The sequence below is a fragment of the Tamandua tetradactyla genome, chromosome 18 (assembly GCF_023851605.1).
Source record: "Tamandua tetradactyla isolate mTamTet1 chromosome 18, mTamTet1.pri, whole genome shotgun sequence".
Lineage (NCBI taxonomy): Eukaryota > Metazoa > Chordata > Mammalia > Pilosa > Myrmecophagidae > Tamandua > Tamandua tetradactyla.
Window position 1 is genome coordinate 67,440,884 of NC_135344.1, and position 21,513 is coordinate 67,462,396.

At 37.7% G+C, this 21,513-nt stretch overlaps 1 protein-coding gene and 1 pseudogene across 14 annotated transcripts in view; one reads left to right on the forward strand and one right to left on the reverse strand.

Annotated features, from left to right (window-relative positions):
• Positions 1-21,513, reverse strand: part of DLGAP1 (DLG associated protein 1) — a 1,070,811-nt gene that overhangs the window by 588,171 nt on the left and 461,127 nt on the right. The gene's annotated exons all lie outside the window — the stretch shown is intronic.
• LOC143662443 (zinc finger protein 280D-like) overlaps positions 1-21,513 on the forward strand; it is a 56,469-nt pseudogene that overhangs the window by 6,276 nt on the left and 28,680 nt on the right.

A 21,513-nucleotide genomic window follows, 5' to 3' on the forward strand; every position in this document is an offset into this window, starting at 1 on the left:
CTACTGATTTTTGACAAGGCCCCAAAATTCTATGAACTGGGACAAAATAGTCTTTTCAATAAACAGGTTGGTAGAACTGCATATCAATAGCCAAGAGAATGAAAGAGGACCCCTCTCATATACTCTATATAAAAATTAACTCAAAGTGGATCAAACATCTAAATATAAGAACTAGCACCATAAAGCTTCTAGAAGAAATTGTAGGGAAACCTCTTCAAAACCTAGTAATGGGAAGTAGCTTCCTAAGCTTTACACCCAACGCAGAAACAGCAAAAGAAAAAATAGATAAGTGGGAACTTCTCAAAATCAAATGCTTCTACACCTCAAAAGACTGTGTCAAAATGTGAAAAGGCAACCAACTCAATGGGAGAAAATATTTGGAAATCACATATTGGACAAAGGTTTGATATCCTGCATACAGAGAGAAATCATACAACCCAACAATAACAGAACAAACAACCCAATTATAAAATGGGCTAAAGATAGGAATAGGCATTTTTCTAAAGAGCAAATACAGATGACTGAAAAGCACATGAAAAGGTGCTCATTTTCATTGGCTATAATGGAAATGCAGATCAAGACTACAATGAGACATAGCCTCACACCTATAAGAATGGCTACTATTAAACAGGAAACTCTAAATATTGGAGAGGATGTGGAGAAATTGGGATACTTACGCACTGCTGGTGGAAATGTATGATGGTGCAGCCACTATGGAAGACAGTTTGGCAGTTCCTTAGGAAACTAAATATCGAGTTGCCCTATGACCCAGCAACAGCACTCTTGGTAAATACCCAGAAGAGCTGAAAGCAATGACACAAACAGACATTTGCACACCAATGTTCACAGCAGCATTATTCACAATTGCCAAAAGATGTAAACAAACCAAATGCCCATCAAAAGACGAGTGGATTAACAAAATGTGGTACATATATATGATGGAATATTATGCAACAGTAAGAAGAAATGACATCCGGAAGCACATGACAAGATGGATGAGCCTTGAGGACATAATGCTGAGTGAAATAAGCCAGACACAAAGAATGGATACTGTATGATTCCATTATTATGACCATGGTAAAGGTATAATCTGAGGCTTATAATACAGAATATAGGGGACCTAGAGATACATAGAAGCTAGAGATGGGTGAATGGTAAACTAATGAGGTTGAACTGCAATGTAAGGGAATAGATAGAAGTGAAGGTGGTTCTGTCATGGGTGTATAAGTAATATTACCATACTGAAGATGAACAAGATTGAAATGGGTCATATAGACCTATGTGTCCCACTGATTAGCACTAGAAATATAAATTAGTTCTTGCAACAATACTTCAAATGTATGGTTCGTGTACAAAGAGTGTTCAAGTCCATGGTACAGGGGCTATTGCATGCTAAGGGCTATGATTAGAAGGAAAACATCAGCATTACCACAGCAAAAGCAGAGGTAAATAAATAATGGGGAGAGAGACAAGAGTTAAGAGGAAGTTTAGATTTACTATCTGATGAGGGTGTGTTTACTGGCTTTCTTTCTCTTGGGAACAATGAAATTATCTAAAATTGAGAGTGTTGATGGACTGTGGACTTTGGGCACTATACATGATCTCTGATGAATGTAGTCGGCTGATGGGTGCACTGACTGAGAAGTAGATTGGTGAATGATGGTGTATACTTATGAATAAATATTGTGCTGCTACAAAAAAGGAAAGAAGTCATGAGACAAGCAACAACGTGAATGAACATGGAGGACATTTGGTGAGGCAAAATATGCCAGAAACAAAAGAATAACAATGGTATGGTCCCCTTTAGAAATGCTTACAAGAAAATAAGGGCCTAGATTGTAAGCTTTTATAGCAGACACGTTTAGATGAGAGAGTAATTATTTTTTCTGGATTTCGAGAGGTATATATATGTATATATAATCTAATATTTATAGATAAGAACAAGGCCAATCAGGTTGGGGTTAAAGTAATTCAGAACCAAGGGGTAAGGAGGATACTTTCTATATTTTAGAAACACACATATTCTTTGAGACCAAAGAAAGAAAGGTTCATCTGGCCTGGAACCAAAATTTTCTGATGCACATAATCTAACTCAACCTATCCGTATAGCTCATTTGAACAACTGAAACACAGGGAGCACAGAAGAAGAAAGAGGTCCTTTAATCCTTATAGCTTAATGTAATGCCTGGATACATCCTAGAGTATATTACGCAGATAATTAAAAAGTATTGGCAAAGCCCCTGAGAGATGGTAGAAAAAATATGGAACTATTAAACTTTACCATCCAGGAATCCCCTGAAATGTGTCAAACTTTAGGGACACCCAAATCAACAGACCATGCCCTTGATTTTCAGATTTACTCTTATGAAGCTTATGTAGGTAGTGGAGAAGCTTAGCCTACCTATAAGTATGCCAAGAGTTACTTCTGGAGGACCTCTTTTGTTGCTCAGATGCGGCCTCACTCTATCTAAGCCCAACCCTGCAAGTGAAATCATTGTCCTCCTCCATTTATGGGACATGACATCCCAGGGTGATAATCTCCCTGGCGACGTGGGAGATGACTCTGAGGGATGAATTTGGCCCTGGCACCATGTGATCAACAATTTCATCCTAACCAAAAAGGGGAAAAGAAGTATAACTAATAAAGTATCAGTGGCAGAGAGAGTTCAAATAAAGTTGAGAGGCTACTCTGGAGGTTGCTCTTATGCAAGCTTCAGGTAGTCATTGCTACCTATCATAACCTGCCAACTCCCAACCAGGACCATCCCAGCCAATCCTAAAGAACCCCTAGAGCAATCTATAAGATTCCAAAAGGGTTCTGCACTAGTTTATGCCCAGAAACTTACAATCTCAAGATGGGTCCCCAGACCAGATAAGTCCTGAAACCTGCAGGCCCAGCTTCTCCAGAATATCAGATAGTTCCATCTCCCTATCCCATATTAGTGACTGACCTTTCCAACATGAAAAAGTTAGAATGGCCATAGCCCAAACACCCCTAAAGAGAGGGACAGAAAGATCAAAGGTAATGGTGGGGTTATACAGTGAAGATAGGATTTAAGAAATGAATATGATTGCTGAATCATTAAATTGATATCCCTTTTAGTCTCTAGTATCTTAGAGCAGCTAGAAGTAAAAACCTAAAATTGTGGAATTGTAACCCATGTCAAATTCTGAAATATGTTCTATAACTTACTGTGGTGCTGTGCTTTGAAATTTATTGCTTTTTTGTATATATGTTATTTTTCACAGAAAAAAAGTCAATTGTGGTGATAAAAAAATATTTATGCCTTCTAGCCTCCTATATTCTGCAGCAGCTAGAAGGAATAATCTGAGAGCATTGTATGGTAGCTGATGACAAACTCTGGGATCTGTCCTGTAACTACCTGTTGAAGAGTGCTTTGAAAACTATTGTTCTTTTATTTCTTTGCTTTGTATATATATATTTATACTATACAATAAAAAAGTTAAAGAAAATCTTTACATATATGAAAACACATATTATTGCAAATGTAAAAATATGCATGTAAAGAAATTTGAAAATGGCATTATGAGTAGTAAACAGAACGTTTTTCTCTACTTTGATAATTTGTATTACAAGTACTAAAATAATAATAAGGAAAATATATTGATCACAGCACAAAATAGGCAGCAGTCTGCCAATGACTCTGGAGAGCAAGTGTACTATACCCTTCTCCCTATCTAGTGTATTAGATCTCCAGACTAACAGAACCAATGGGATATGTAGTATTATAGAATTGACTCAAAATATGATATTATACACACACACACACACACACACACACACACACACATTATCAGAACTTTTAGCTCATTTTTTAGTAAGTGAAACTGAATGGTATGGACAATGCTTGGGTAAAAGGGAATGAATAGCGACAAAGAATGTTAAAATACTTTAAATACATGTATGTATGTACATATCTATCCATCCATCCATCCATCCATCTACCTACCTGCCTACCCATATACAACACAAAATCTGACTGGTAATAAGACAATTTAATGTTGTCTATTTTTTTAACTAATACATAATTTTTGGAAAAGAAATTATTAAGGTAAGAAACCTGTTATAAAGTGGAGTAGCTCATGTTTCTTTATTATATTCAAACCAGATTCAACATGAACAATTCTTCAATTTTATTTTTTTTAGAAACAGTCTTGCTTTTATTTTTAAAAAGAGATCATTGACAAGCAATAGGCAGGTTACCATTGGACTGAAACTTAATGTTTAGACCTCTCTTTTCTTTTTATGCTTATGTTTTATCAAAGTAAGTTTTCAATTAGTAAGTTTGAGAAAAATATCCTATGTATCATTCATCATTCACTGAGTTCGCCAAAATAATTGAGAGTTTCACCTTCAGGGAAAATTGTTATAAGCACCTAAAGTACAAAAGTACAAGAATTTTTCTCTAGTTCACCAAATAAAATAACTTGCAATTATGCCTCCCAACCTCATTCTCTTACAGACCACCTTCCTGGATTTCATAATTATGTACAGAAAAAGACTAAACTGAGTATCAGAAAGCTGGGTTCCAATTCGGGCTAACACTAAACATCCATGTGACAAATGGGCAACTCGTGATTATTTTTCCAAACTTCTGTGTCCTGATGAGCAAAACAAGGGATTTGATTAGCTTGAGGAATGCAAACTCAATTTCCTTAACTTAGTTGTCAACATTAAGAAATGTGGAGGCTTCCCATAAAGATAATCATTTCAAGCTCTTCCTGAAATCGTGGATGTTCTGGTAACTCTGGTGCATGGGTCCTACAACCTAACAGCCAGGTGGAGCTGAGTGCAACACTTTGCTTATGGGACACACATTTTCCTGTTCACCCGAGGCTCACCTGGCCTGTTTCATTTGTTATTTTCATGCATCGCAGATGCTATATTCATTTGAATGTCCAACTAAAGGCTACACGAAAGTCTACAGAGCCATCATCTTCTAATATTCAAAAGTGTGAGATGCCGAAGGACTAAGAGGTCAGATATAAGCAAAGACTCATGGCTAATATGTGCAAATCGACCCAGCATCTTACTGTCTCACTCTTCTCCCTCAGAGGCTCAGTTCCAGAACCTCCAGGCCTCCCTCCTCCCCAAATGCCTCATGGGCCTTCCCAGCTGCCTTCCGTACCTACCTAGTCATTCTCACCTCACCACCTTTGCATACCCCTTCCTCCGATTTCCAGATTTTGCTCTCCACATTACTGGTGGTAATGAAATTTAGTAAACCTCTTTCTCTACAGGGTAGCTGTACCAAGGACAAGGAGTCTGGATCCCTTGGTTCACACAGGCAGTGAAGACCCAGCCTGTCCAATTTCCCACCTAGGCACCACAGCCTTAGATTGCCCAGCCTGGGATAGATGCCCCATCACACCACTGCAAAGAGACACCCGCGATCTGGTGGTGGGACTGGAGCTGCACTGGTGCTGTCGAAAGCCTGATTGGTTTCAAAGATACACTTTGAACAAAGAACAGTTTTTCTTTTCCTTTTTTTTTTTAAATTATCAAAATTATTGGCAAAGGGGGAACATAAAACGGGATGATGGCTTCAAAGAAGGTGAAAAGTCATTAAATAAATAATAGGGAGTGGGGGAAAGAAGAAAGAAGGAGGATGGGATGGTCTGGGAGCTGAAGGAAAACTTCACCAATTAACTACGTCTTTGCACCTTCTTGAAGAAATTTATGCAATTTTTTATTAGGTATTAGCAGGAATCCATAAAATTCCGAACACTTTTGTTTAGCTTAGCAATGAAGTAAAATTGACTTGAAGAAGCTTTAGAAGCAGGAATTATCAGAAATAATATGTTTGAATGGAAAGCCATGAGAAGGAAGACTACGAGTCTCTCAGAAGTCCATTAATTCTGGTCCCCACTCAAGGATTTTTCAGCTTGATCACAGAAATATGTACGTGAACAGAAAGCTATTATTTTTTAGTAAGTACCAATATGGCCATTTAATTTCTTCTATTCTCAGAGTTTGAAGTATGCTGACTCTTAGACATCAGTTTTTGATTGAGTCCAACTTCTATCAACACTATTTCTACTTCACTTTCATTTCCTCTGTCTTCATATTTTGTCTATAGTACTCTTCCCAAAATGTCACATATTGTAACTGAGAAATCAGGACTTAAGGGATGATTTTGATTACTGAATCATTACATAGATATCCCTTTTTGCTTTCTGGGATATTGGAGGAGACAGAGAGGAATACCTGAAATCCTTAAACTATATATATATCAACTTCCCTGATATCTGAAATGAGTGTAAAAGTTCTTATCTTGTGCCTTTGTGGACCCCAAGAGCTGTTATGCCCTTTATCTGGTCATTTTCCTGTAAGGCAAAGGTCCTAATGCCAATGAAATCAGCCATTAACTAGCCTCAGCCCTGGATATTTGTAAATTGTATTGGCAAGGCTCTGCTTTTGAAAGATACCATGTCTCCCTTCCTTTTGGCTCACAGATGTATTACTGAAGTGAAAGCTCTACCTCTCCTCCTTTCACCTTACATTCTCCTACTGAAATGATAACACTGTCCCCTTTTCTGCTTTGAACTTACTATCTGAAATGACCCCATCTCCCCCTGCTAAAATTCTAAAAATCCTTGAACCCCCTAAACTCAGGGAGACAGATTCTGGCCGTTAGGCTGTCTGCTCTCCTACTACATATGTAGTAATAAAACTCCTTCTTTGAAACCCTGCAGCAATTGGCTATTGAGCGCATCGGGCAGAAGAATCTACGGCCTTTGTCTGGGAACAATCTGAACAAAAATCTATACATCCAAGATCGTACCTATCACATAGAAAAGGTAAATTCATAGAGACAGAGAGTACCAGGGTTTAGGGGAAGGAGAGAAAAGCGAATTGCTTCTTACTGGATACAGAGTTTCTACTTGGGATGATGAAAATGTTCTCGAAATATAGTGGTGATGGTTACACAGCATTGTGAAAGTCTGTAATGCCACTGAACTGTGCACTTAAAAACAGTTATAACAGTGGATTTTATCTATATAGTTGACCACAATAAAAAAATGAAAAATGTTTTTACCTACAATGCCCAAAATGTAATGTTATATATATGAATTTTTATTTAGTTGTCTTGTTCCATCAGATTCACATTTACTTTCTCTACTACTACAGCAAAAAGAATGCCCAATAAATGACAGGTTAAAAAGTAACTGTGTCAGTATTAAAAATACTGCAATGGCATCAAGAGAAAGAATATAAATCAAACACTGGGTTGTAGGGGTATCTCACATTATAAGGCTGTTGGTGAGGAAAAGAAAAAGATGTTTTTTTAATCTGCATGGATAGAAAGACAAAAATTGATCTTGACTCCACAGAAAATAACAGAATTATCTTAGAGGAGGGGAGATAATATAACTTCATTTCACTAGGTTCTCTGTCCTCAGAAATGCTCCTGAAATAAATCTGCTGAGCTCAAACAACAGGAAATTGCCACTTATACACTTAAAAACCTCTCCTGCTGCCATAAAGCCACCTACTCACTTAACATTTGTGTAAGTTGCTAATGGTTTCTGGCTACGGATTTGATTTCCTTTGTCTTAATCACCAAGGGATCACTTCTTTCCGAATCATTCACAGTCCACTGACTAATCTGATTCTAAAATGCAGCAGTCAATTCTGTTCTGTTTTGAAAATTCTTAGGCACACAGTCTAATTTTGGTGACACCTTTATTCAACATTTATAACTCATGTCCACTTGTTGGACACTTGAAACCTGAAAAAACTTGTAAAGGGATCACAAACATGTCATCTGGAAAATGCTGGGTTAACTTATTTTCAGTGATGGAAAAATAAATCAAATCACTGGGAAAGCTAGTAGTTCTATTTGCAAGTTTTCTGTGATAGCTTTTCAAAAAAAATTTAATGAAGCTGTTTATATATTACTTCCAAACCCAGTCCTTGATATCAGGTCATCCTAGAAGAAACACAGTGAGTCATAAACACAGCCAGAGGTCAATCTAAGTATCTCTTAAAAGCAGATGTGTTAACACCCAAAGCAGGTGTGAGGAGAGCAGGACTAGTAATGATGGCACAAAAGCACTGCTTTTGGAATTCAGCAGCTGGAAAGGACCCTGGAGAGCATCTAATTCAGTCTCTTATTTTTAAAATGAAGCTGAGCCCTAATACGACAAACAGAGCCAGAACAAATCCAGGATTTGATACAGTGCCACCTCCCCCTCATTTTATTGTTCACTTAATTGTAATAGAAGTTTTCCTTGTTTCCATACCACTACTCCTTTCTTAGTATCCTTACAGCATACCCGGATACCACTTCATAGAGCCTTTGCCAAAACAGGCGATGTTGTATCACTGCTCATCTCTGTTCTAAATACTTTTAAAAGAGAAATGAAAGTTTGTCATCTTGGCATAAAGAGTGTGCTTAGTTTGTTTTCTCTCAACAGAGATTGCGCATTTTAAGCCACAGCTGTATACCATTCAGTAAGTTATGATTTAAGAATTTTTCAGGAGATGAAGAGGAGGAAAATGGGAGACATAAATTTCCCATGCTTCACAATGAAAAGGAAAAAAATTCAGAATAGAATTCAGTACCAAATGAAGGCTTAATATAATAAGTATTCAATAAAGCAAAAGTAGTATTATTTTCTCTTTGGCACATTCTATACTAAAACTCTTGCACCATTTTCTTTGTTAATATGGGCAAACTGACATGAAATTGATTTTGCATGAAATATTTCCTTTGAGAATTCTGTAAACTGTTAACTCTATTTCTGCCAGTTCATTACTAAGAGATTCCCTGTGTACACGGGAAAAAACCCTCTTTGCTTATTGAATTCTGAGGACTGAAAATGACTGGTGCTAAAATACTAAAAGGCAAAGTTGTATGCTAGAAGGATGAGGAGAAAGAATTAACAGAATAGCAACCAAGTATCAGTTTTGAAATATAGTATTCCACATGTAAGAGGTACCTAAAAATACCATTTTAGGGTAAATTTGAATGGTATATTTCTGGCTACAGAAATCTTATAATGTATATTATTAATATTGGCATATGGATACAGAGTCTATGGTAAGAAAAATGGCCAGCTTGTAAAAAAGAGAGGAGAAGGTGGTAGGTTCTTGAGCTGGACTTGGAAAGGACTGGTATCTTTCTCTGTCCTCTAATATCACCTGATTTTTATTTTGGCTCTGCCAGGAGCCCCTGAGTTCTTGAAAGCCTCTTGGCTCACCATGCTTTCTTTGGTGATACACTGTTCGGTATATACTATCGGCTATATACTGTTTGGTACCAGATCACCCAATTTTGGCTCCAAATATATATGTGTTCATCACCTGGATTTTTTAACACACTCAAATACTTATGATTCTTTCAAAGTATTGATATTGGGCCAAGCTTTCAGTCAGAGTCTGTCAGCATTAATAACTCTCATTCACACACACTCACGTAAACACACAGCGTTGAAGGCATATATGTATAAATGATGAATTAATTTCATATTTCACAACCAACAGCAGAAGCCTATAAGTTAAGAGATCAGTAACAGATGAGCAAGAATGAAAAAAAGCTCACAGCTAGTTTTGCCTTATTTTTTATCTCCCTCCACTGCAAATATTCTCTTCTATAAAACAGTTCTGTTTAATTTTTCATCTCATCATTCCATTTAGTAAGCAGTTAATGGACAAAAAAACGAGCATGAAAGAGCAAAAAGGGGGTAGTTAAGGGACTAGATAGTTCACAAATAATAATCAACACTGAACAAATAACCAAGGTGAATACAAAAATATTTTTGAAGTATCCTCCAGGTTATCTTTCCTCTCAAAAGTTTATTTTTCCTTCCCCTTTTGTCCTCTCACCATCGAGACTGGACAAGGCTCTTTGTCCCTGGGAAGGAGAGTGAGACAGAGGCTAAAAGAACAAAGAATTCCATAGCATGACTGTACTCATTTCCCACGGCTGCTGTAACAAACCACCACAAACCTGATGACTTTAAACACCACAGTAAGGTCTCTTCTATTTCTGAATGGTAGAGGTCCAAAGTCAGTTTTACTGTGCCCAAATCAAGGTGCTGATAAGCCCATGTTTCCATGGGTCGCTCTAAGGAAGAATCCATTTCCTTGTTTTTACAGCATCTAGAGATGCATTCCTTGTGCTCCTTGGCATGGCCCCTTACTCTATCATCAAAGCCAGGGGCATAGCATCTTCTCTCTCCGACTGCTTTCCTCTGCTCCCATCACAAGACCATCTCTTCCGTCTCGAATCCCCTTCTGTCTCCCTCTTGTAAGGACCCTTGTGATCACATTTAGGACCCATCCACATAGTCCAGGATAACCTCCTCATCTCAATCCTCGATTTATTCACCTCCACCAAGTCTCTGCCATATAAGGTCACACTCACAGGTTGTGGGGATTAGGACATGGACATCTTTGCAGAGACATTTTTCAACCTGCCACAGAGAAGATGAAGAAGAAGGAAAGGACCTGCTGCTGAGACAGGAAGGAGAAGCCAGGAGAGGGGAATTAAGGAGGGAGGAAGAGAGACCCGAATCTGATATTACATACTGCATCGCAGGGAGGGAAGCAGCTGAGAGCCTCTAAGCACCCTCGACCAGCACTTGCCCCACCGATGATCCTACCAGGCCCTGGGGACCATGTGCTCTCCCCTGGGACTCGCTGTCTCTGTTGTGAATGTGGCTGATCTGGCCTGGTTTCTGGGCATCACACCTCATATTTGCAACCAGTGATGGATGACTTTCCCTCCACCTCTATTTCTGTTTTAGTTGGCTAAAGCTGCTGGAATGGCTTATGCCAGAAGTAGAATGTCTTTTAAAGGGGAAATTTATTAAGTTGCAAGTTTACAGTTCTAAAGCTGTGAAAACGTCCAAACTATGGCATCAAAAAGATGTTATCTTCGCTCAAGAAAGGCTGATGCCTTCTGGAACACCTCTGTCAGCCAGGAAGGCACGTGACTGGTGTTTGTTAATTTTCTCTCCAGGTTTCTCAGGCTCCCCCAAAGGCATCTTCCTTCTGCATCCCCAAAGGTCTCTGGGTGTGTGGGCTCTGTTGGCTCTGAAGCTTTTCCCAAATGGTTCCCTCTTAAAGGGTTCCAGTAAGCAACCCTACCTTGAATGGGTAGAGACACATCTCCATGGAAACCACCTAATCAAAAGTTACCACCCACAATTGGGTGGGTCACATCTCTATGGAAACAACAAAAAAGATCTCACCCAGCAATACTGAGTAAGGATTAAAGAACGGTGCTTTTCTGGGGTACACACAATAGTTTCAAACCAGCACAACTTCTTATGCCTGCACACTCACAGCACAGCCTCCTCATCTTAACCCAGGTCTTCTCCACTTCACTGGTCCCTCTGAGCATCTTCTTCCAATACTCTGCCTCCCCTCCTGTCAAACAAATGCATCCACATGGAGGAAAACTGTAGCCTGGGCAGGAAGAGGGCTAATTTAGTCAGGAACTCTAGGTTTCACTGCCCTACCCTAAGCCCCGTCCCCCCCTCTGACACACAAAATTCAGATCACATTTTAGAAATGATATTTTACTTCCTAAAAGTTGGAAGGAAAATGAAATTTCCATGCAAATAAGAAAATATTCAAACAGAAAGCTCACTGAGGCAAGGATAACAGATTATTTACTTATTCATATTTTGTCTCTATATTTCTATTTTCCATAGGGTCTAACACACACTCTTGCCAACAAGAGGCACTCAATTAATGCTTTGAATGAGTACTGGGGCTCAGTAGCACGGCCCCCATCCAATCCACCTTTCTTCAGATGACGCCTGCTACAGATACTGGGACAGGATAGAATGGGTATTGGTACAGAAAACACCTCTTCTCCTTCCCAAGTTCAATTAAATAAATGCTTCAAAAAGCTCTGAGAAAATGTGAAGCAAAATATAAAAACTCAAACATCAGTAACAGAGCTGAAGGAATGGAAAGAGAACATACTTTGTGGCCAGAAAATGAGATCCAAATTGCTTTTCTCCCCCTTACTGACATTTGCAAGGTCTGGTTGCAATGTCTGGTTAAATTAACAATTACTGTTATTTGTTACAGTAAGCATGAGTTGGTCTTTTAACTTCTTAGAGTATGAACCTTCAGATATAAAATGGTGATAGTATTTAACACTACTTAAATTACTTTATTGAGATGGTTAAATAACATGCAAATAGAAACGGCAACAAAACAGTAAGAACCAATATTTTGTGCATCCATTATTTTAAACCTCAGGGGATTAAGAGGATTATATGTGAAGGCACTTAGTATTACACTGAAGAAGTTAGTTGTAGCTATTCAGATACATAATTTTCCAAAATCAAAATTTGGAAAAGTGCTTTCCTTTCTATTAGCTTCTTTCTCCTGATCTAGAGGGGGACTTTCTTTTCAAGGACGTCCAATTTAAGCAAATGAGTATCTATTTCTGTTTGCTAAATACATCTTAGAATAGTATGCCTTTCAGAACAGCTATAGTATAGTGGTTGAAAGTTCAGCATCTCTGGCTCAAATTTCAGCTTGCTCATTTAGCAGCTGTGTGACCTTAGGGAAGCTACTTAACCTCTCTGACCTTCAGTTTCCTAATCTATCAGATGGAGAAAATCATATTACTTCATATTTGGTTATAAGAATAAAAAGTAATATATGTAAAGATTTTAGATCAATATGCCAGTAAACACTCACTAAATATTGGCCATTATAATCATAGCCTTTATTATTTTATCAATAGCCCCAAAAGATACATTCTCAAATTAACATAGCTATGATGACAGAACAGGAAAAATATTTATAATGTATAAAGTATAAAGGGTGTTTTTCTCAGTCTAATGGAAAGCTTTTCCCCATATAATTCTTAGAAACACTTTATCTTAAGAAGATCTAGGCATCCATTTAAGAGTAAAGAGATTTCTATCTTTATTTAAATAAAGAGGGAAAAAGAAATATCACGTTGTCACAATGGGGGAAGAAACTACTAAGTAAGGCTACAAGTATAGTTTTCCTATCTCTTTCCCCGTCCCGTTATACACATCTTGACATAGCAAAACAAATTTGAGCGGCTTGACTCATTTTGAGCCAACCATAAGTTGTGTTTAACAGAAAACTGTTTGGGAGAAGATCAAGAAGAAAATATCTATTTTCTTGGAAGCAGACATAGTAGGAAGGGTAATCTGCTTGGAGCACAAGGGCTAGACTCTCAAGACTCATTAAAGCTTCCAGTTCTGGGTTCTTCTCAGGCAAGTTATAGATCAAGGGCTGCTGATTTCCCTATGTCACGGGTGGCTGTGACCTGTATTATGTACCCATACATGGTTGTCAGTGAGGGACCTGTCCCAGGCACTAGTGATGTGATAGTGATAATCCTCAGAGATTCACACCTTTGCTTACTGGATTGAATCCATTTTTTCATCAGCAGTGTAGTAGCCAAGAAAGGAACTTTTAAAGGAAATAAAACATTGCCTGATTAGACAGGGGTTCGCATTTTTGCACCCCTTGGTATATGCCACAAGCTGTGGCGTGAAGCAATAGCAGCAGCTACAGCAGGGAACCTACAGTTATAGGTTCCTCCAACTGTATAGAAAGCTGGCTCTGCAACCCAATGATGGGGAGATGCCATTGTAAAATATGTTGTTTCCCTGCAGTTTGTTGATTCAATGGATCATTGGAAAGAAGGAAACACAGGCATCTGATTTGTTTATTAAAATACTTACCCATTTTCATCATCATAACATGCTATACAATATTTATTAATCCTCTTTCATCTGAAATAAAGGCTCTGTAGAAGGACTGTCATATCCCTCCTCAGGCTACAGCTACAGAGGACAAACTATTACAAGATGAAGGCATCCTTATTCAACTGCTAGCCATGGTGTCTTCTTTATCTAATGCTCCACATGAAGTTTCAGCAAAGTTCTCTTATAATTGACCTTTTTGTAACTTAAAGTATCTTCTGTACTTTTATTGATACATTCAAAAGAAACACTGTCAGTTTAGCGTGGGTATTATGGCAAACAGAACAGAAGAACACTCAGGGGTCTCCTGATGTTTCACTCATGTGATCTTCCTTCCTTTAACACCTTTGCCATTGCACCTGGACCATTGGCCATGGCACATCCACCGGTTCTATTGTTGCTGGTTCAATTCATGCGAATTCATGTGAAACATTTTTCCCTTAGCTGCTCCCTACAAAGGATGATAACCAATATCTCTTCATCTTTGTTTGGGATTTAACAATAATTTCTTAACATCTTAAAGGGTACAAAAGGTTAACAAAAAAAGCCTTCAAAATTTCATTCTGTGAAAGATAATACTGGAGAGCCCACGTTGATCAACTGTGGTCTTGGGCAGAGGTGTGGAAAGGTTAAATCATAACTCGAGAAGATTTTTAAAAATAATTTCATTCTGTTCTAGTTTGCTAGCTGCCAGAATGTAATATACCAGAAATGGGACGGCTTTTAAAAAGGGGAATTTAATAAGTTGCTAATTTACAGTTCTAAGGCTGTGATAATGTCCCAATTAATGCAAGTCTATAAAACGGTCCAAATTAAGGCACCTACAAGAGGTTACCTTCACTCAAGCACGGCCGATGACGTTCAGGGTTTCTCTCTCAACTGGAAAGGCACGTGGCAAACATGGTGACATCTGCTAGTTTTCCCTCCAGGCTTCTTGTTTCATGAAGCTATCCCGGGGCATTTTCCTTCTTCATCTCCAAAGTTCTCTGGCTGTGTGGGCTCTTGTGGTTCTCGTTACTCTCTCATAACTCTCTAGCTCTCTCCAAAAAGTTTCCTCTCTTAAAGGATTCCAGTAAACTAATCAAGCCCCACCTGGAATGGGTGGAGTCACATCTTCCTCCAATCAGAGGTTAATATCCAGAATTGGGCAAGTCACATCTCTGTGGAGATCATCTAGGCAAGTTTCAAACCTACAGTACTAAATAGGGGATTAAAACAAATGGCTTCCTCCATGAGACAGAGCAGGATTAAAACATGGCTTTTCTAGGGCACATTAGCCTTTCAAACCAGCACATATTCTATCATGTTTTAGAAATGTCTTAATGAGAGACCTACATTTTTAAGAAAAATAGTTCCCTTTAAGGAAGAGCAATGAAGGAAATATATTTTCCTATAATTGATGTGCCGCATTTTTTTTTTTTTTTTTACAGAGTTGTAATTCTTCCCATAAAACTAGATTGGACAGTTAAGGGTTGGTCCATTTCATAATGTATTATTACAACCATTCAAGTCACTTCGAAAGCTTGTAAAGATTGAATGTCTCAAAAGTCCTGGTTAATATAAGTATATTTTCTTCCATCATTCCTCATAAAATGTAGCATTTAAAATTTTTGGTTTAAGTAAAAACTTAACCCTTTTCTAAATTCCTTTTTAATATATATTGCATGATAGTAACTGATACTCTATTGAGTTTGTGTTTTCAAGACTAGAAATCACAGACAGTTTATTTTCCACCAGAGAAGGTGTATTATTACAGGGATTCTGTAGCAGGCAGAATGCAAGTTTCCCATCCCCTGATTATGCAATCAAACACCAATTCAAGTACGGCTGTGAAGGAATTTTGCAGTTGTAAATAAAGTCACAAGTCAGTTGACTTTAAACTATGGAGACCGTCTGGCTGGGTCTGATCTAATCCCTTGAGTCCTTTAAACAGTAGAAGAGAAGGCAAAGGAAGCCAGGGAGACTCAAAGAATGAAAAGGATGTGATTCTCCACTGCTGTCACTGAAGTTAGAGGAGGCCATGAGCCAAGGAACGTGGGAGATTCTAGAAACTGAGATTAACTCCTAGCCACCAGCTGTAAAGAAAACAGGAAGTTCAGCCCTATAATTGCATAGAAATAAAATATGTCAATGACCTGAATGAGCCTAGAAGCAGGCTCTGTCCTAGAGCTTCAGATCACTAGCCTGGCCAGCCAATACCTTGGTTTTAGTTTTGTGAGACCCACACAGAGACCCAGCTAAACCTATCTAGACTTCTGACCTACAAAACTTGAGAGGGTAAATGGATACTGTTTTAAGCTACTAAGTTTGTGGTAATTTTTTACATGGCAATAGAAAACTAATCCATATATGCCCCTATATCTATTAGTTAATTTATTTTTAAAAATACGATTCAGAACAATATAGAACACTTATTTTAATTTTTAATAGCTAATGGAATAAAACATCCTAATTTTCCCAAAAGATCATATTTGCTGAAACAAATACCCTAAAATATCAAAAGTCTATAGAAAATTAAGAGCTTACAACATAACATGGGATAATTTTACTCTTCTAAACGATTTCATTTATAAGATTTGAAATCATTTGAGGGAAATAAAGTATTTGATATTCAAACCACTTAAAATGTGTTTATCTCTACTCACCAAAAATTTAGACTTTCTCTTTCCTCTTGATCTTTTTCTTTGGAAGCTAGGGAAATGTAGATTATTTTATATGCCCTTCACTGATGTAGTAATATTTGCACATACTTAATTTCTATTGGAAATATTTACTGTCAATATAATTTCTATAAATAGTATAGAAATATGAGGAAATTTAATTAAAGAAAAGCATTTGCACAGCCACTGTGGTTAGATATTTTGCAAATACAGAAAATGACAAACCTGAAATTAATCACCGAACGTCTGACATCAAAGCAAACTTGCCAAGGCAAAACAGTTTCCATGAATGAATCATAACAGTATCTGATTAGTTGCATGGTTCCTGAGCAGATCCCCTATTTTATTCTGATGAAAACTAACACACATTTTTATTAAAACTTCTCCAACAGACTATACTTTATGTTTAGCTCAGCCATGTAAAATCCCCTGGTGGAGAATATACTCCACATGGAAGATTTCAAAAGGATGATCAATTTAAATGTAATGATCAATTTTGTTTTACATTTTTTACTCTGAAGTTCATCTTCAAAAGACAGATGCACTTTCTCTTTCGCATTTCAGTATCTCCAGCTTGATTCACTATGTTAGAGCAGCCAAGTATACTCAGCTTTTATAGACCACTGCTATAATCTCCATAGAGGCCATTTGTTTCCCCTTCTTTGTGCGTACACTTTGGGGAGACACTGGAACAAGGGAAGTAGCCAATCTCAGGAGAAACTTATTGAGAGAAAAAAAAAGTTGATTCAAATACTTGGTTTTGAGATACTCACTAACTCGTAATTTTATCTACTGTAAAAGAGATAAACAGAACTAAGTAAGGGGAAATTGATACTAATTCTGAACATTATCTTAGGCAGTGGGTAATGAAGACTGGCAAATGTCATAACTGTATAATTGGAAAATACCTGAAAATGAGTACTAAATGCAAACTGGGTAATATAAACTTATTTCCTGTACATTGTGTATTGAATGCAGAAACTGCAAAGACAGTTAATAGATACTTACTGGTCACTGCCAGTGAAAGAGTAGAAAATATAAAGAAGTGAATAATATATGAGAAGGAATGCAAAGTTAATCTCTGGCAAATCAGAATCCTTTCAAAAAATTTCAGAATAAAAGGACAGCGAATTTCTTACCTGAAGAATACAAAGGAGAAATGTTGTTGCTTTAGTGTATTTACTCAACTCTGAGTTCTCATTCCTAGTCCTAGCCATTCTAAAGTGAACCAGCTCTATCTAAAAACTGTTTAGCACCTCACATCAAAGGCATGCAACCGCCGATAATAAAAAGCCACAAGAAAAATCTCTCCACAACCCAATTTTCATCACTCCAAACAGCCCACACTTAACGCACGGAAACAATTCCCCATATTGTCCAGGACTGAGAATCAACAGGGGCACTTGTTAAAAAATGCACGTTCCCAGGCTCAGTCCCCTGTAAAATGAATGGCATCACCAGGAAAGAAATCTGGTAATCTGTACTTTAATAAACTTCTTGTTGAGGCTTACTATTGGGCAGATTTGGGAAACACTGCATGTTATTATCTCCCTCCCCACAAAGAAAACATACAGCTACCACCACCAAAACAACTAAATAGCCATATCTATAAAAGATGAACAATGAAAGACACATTGTTACAATAATTAAGCCACATTTATTTCCCATATCCCTTCTAAGTGATGAGGCTGGTCTAGCCAGCAATGATATTCCTTCCTGAGCAAGGCTAACCTCTCTTCTCTCCTCTACACTAACAGCCCCCAGCTGCTTCCTTCCCTCCCTTAGTTTCCCCTTCTTTGAGACCCTTTGTCAACTCCACAGAACTCTCTTTTAATCACCTCACTTCCACCATTAAAAAATATCAGATTCTCATGTGTCCAAAATGAAGGAAAAAAGTAACCAATAACTCTCTGACTCATCATCATTGGCATCCACGTTCTAGAGTTATCTGAACTTTAGTTTACAGAGGCCAGATGCAGCAAATACCATATAAGTTCAATAAGCATTTTTATCATAATCTGCTAGATGTCCCTTCTACCATTTAATTGATTAATATAATGCTCAGTTAGATTTTTTGTTATTGATCATGTCACGTATACCATCTTTCCACCATCTGAAATTCTTTGCTTAAAAAAAGGCCAATATTTAAATATTCTTTCAGAACCTTTTAAACTTTCGAATATATGCAAACCAAACATCACTTTAAAAGGTTACTAAGAACAATAATGAACTACCGGGAGGTCAAATTTACATTACAGAACTAAGCATTATAAGATTCCAAAAGAATCTTAGGTTTACCTGCAAGCTGTATGTCTCCTTTTGGCATTTATCTATTGATTACTTAAAGGTGTTTTGGGGAGCAGAATTGACCTATATAGTGATTATTGCTAAATTTGGATGAACAAAACCACATACAGTTTTTTGGAAAATTTACTCCTCATGGTTGGTTATACAACTGTTGACTTATTGGTTGACTAATCATACACCAGAGATGAGCAGGGTCATCTGGGGTGAGCATAGCAATGAAAGGTTTAACAGACCTGCTGCTTCTAGCCTAGGAGAAGTGGGTGTCTTTCCATATCACCTTAATTAACATGCAAAAAATGGTGACTGACTAATGCTTGGGATACAAAAGTGAAATTTTTTTAATCCGAGGGTTCACAATCTCATGAGAAGTTCACAGATATTTATAAAGTGTTAGAATATAGTCCTGTGCCACACACTGGGATTGCAGTAGAGGAAATGCTTAATTCTGGGTCTAGGGCAGTATTTCTTAGTATCTCTAGCTGGACCGTAGCACAGGGCCTTTAGTGCTCTCCATGAAGGTTCTGGGAAGAAAGATAAGTAAATGACTAAATTATCTTACAGCAATAATAATCAGAAGAGCGAATCTATTGGGACCATTTAGTGTTGAAGGATGCAGAACTGATATAAAATTCTTTCTTGGAGAGGTGGAATTTGATGTACCTGGCCAGCATACAGATAGAGATATCTGGATATACGGGCTGGAGTTCAAGTCTGGGGATGGCAGTACTTTCACCTTTGCACGGTAAACTGAGCAGGACCAGGCCATAATAAAAGATGCAGAGTTGCCTGAGGGATGGTAGGGTTCCTAAGATTCTAATGACCCTTATTTTTTGTCTGGAGATACCTGATCCTGGAAAAGAGATTTTAAAAAAAAAATTATAGAAAAGCATATTTTCCAGCCTATTCTAGTAAGCTATTTCAGTTTTATTTCCAGAAGAAAATTAAAGTCAAATTGTCCTCAATCCTCTGAAAACAAAGCAGAATAAACAATTGTGTTGTTAACGTAACTTGGAGCCTCTTGTCTTCTTAAGAAATGATCAAGGATATTTCAGAGAAATGAAACAGCTTACTTTACCATCGTAACTCATGTATTCTTAGAACAAAATTTGCATATGGAAAATAGTGGAATAAGGAATTCCAAATTATCCCCAACACCTCATTTCGAAAGATTTAGAAATGTTACAGGTCCGCATAAAGAGACTTTTCAGTTATAACCAAATATTGCGTTTGCTTCCATCACGATCAATCTTTGTGCACAGCAGCCAGTGGCAATAAAATAGATACAACAGATCAGGTTCTATTATGAAATTAGGAATATTTACATACTGAACATAATTCCAAAGGTTATAGTTGTTCAGATAAATTGACAAACTAGAAGCCAAGTCCCAGGTGACGTACGTGTTAGTAGCTTAGAGGTGGATGCAGATGATCTTTCTTTTATTTCATCTGTATAGTATGTCTCAAGGATTCACTATCCTTGGAAAAAACCTTGGTTAACCACCTAAATCCAGGGCAAGAACCGAATTGCTATACAGTGCATGTGTTTCCATATCACCTATAAACTGTCTCCCCCCATCAGACTGCTGTGGTTCAGAGATAAACAGAAATGCTATTTGAGTTAGGAGACTTTACGTCCCAACTATGCCCTCTTCTTCTGAACAGATAATGAGAAAAGCAAGTAATTTGTAAAGATGTGAACTAGATTATACCAGAGATTACATAAAAATTCTATTCAGCTCTTGTTCTAGTTTGCTAGCTGCCGGAATGCAATATACCAGACTCAGAATGGCTTTTAACAAGGGGAATTTAATAAGTTGCTCGTTTACAAGGCCAAGAAAATGTCCAATTAAAACAAGTCTATAGAAATATCCAATCAAAGGCATCCAGGGAAAGATACCTTGGTTCAAGAAGGCTGATGATATTCACGGTTTCTTGCCCATCTGGAAAGGTACAGGGCGAACACAATCACAGTTTCTCTCTTGGCTGGAAGAGCACATGGCGAGCAAGGCGTCATCTGCTACTTTCTCTCCTGGCTTCCTGTTTCATGAAGCTCCCCAGGAGGCGTTTTCCTTCTTCATCTCCAAAGGTTGCTGGCTTGTGGGCTCTCTGCTCTCATGGCTATGTCGTTCTTCTCTGCTCTCTCTGATTCTCCATTCTCCAAAATGTTTCCTCTTTTATAGGACTCCAGTAAACCAATCAAGACCCACCCAAATGGGTGGAGCCAAGTCATTTCCTAATCCAATTTAACAACTACTCTTGACCAAATCACATCTCCAGGGAGATGATCTGATTACAGTTTCAAACATACAGTATTGAATAGGGATTATTCTACCTTTATGAAATGGGATTTTGATTGAAACATGGCTTTTCTAGGGGGGCATACTTCCTTTCAAACCAGCACAGCCATTTTCAAGCAGTCTGTTAGTTTTTTTAAAAATGTAACTGCTCATATTTAGGATCAACAACTGAAACACTAATCTAAGTCATCAGAGCCTATCTTGACATTTTAAAGTAACGAAATTCAAATTTTGCATTTCTTACTTATTTTGTACCATATTGACTATAAATTACTTGGAGTTGTTCACAGTGTGACAAAGCATGATGCATGTCATCTGCTAAATCTTTTTTTTGTTCAGGGGTAGCATTTATCTTGAAGAGGCCTGTCAGTCAAGCAGTGCCCACTCTCCTGCAAATCTCAACCACCTAAACTAGGTTTAAAGGGGATTTGGCTAATTTTATTCTTTCCTTTCTTTGACAAGTCCTAGAAAATGGGAGGGTGGGGGTTTATAAAAATTGAAAATGGATC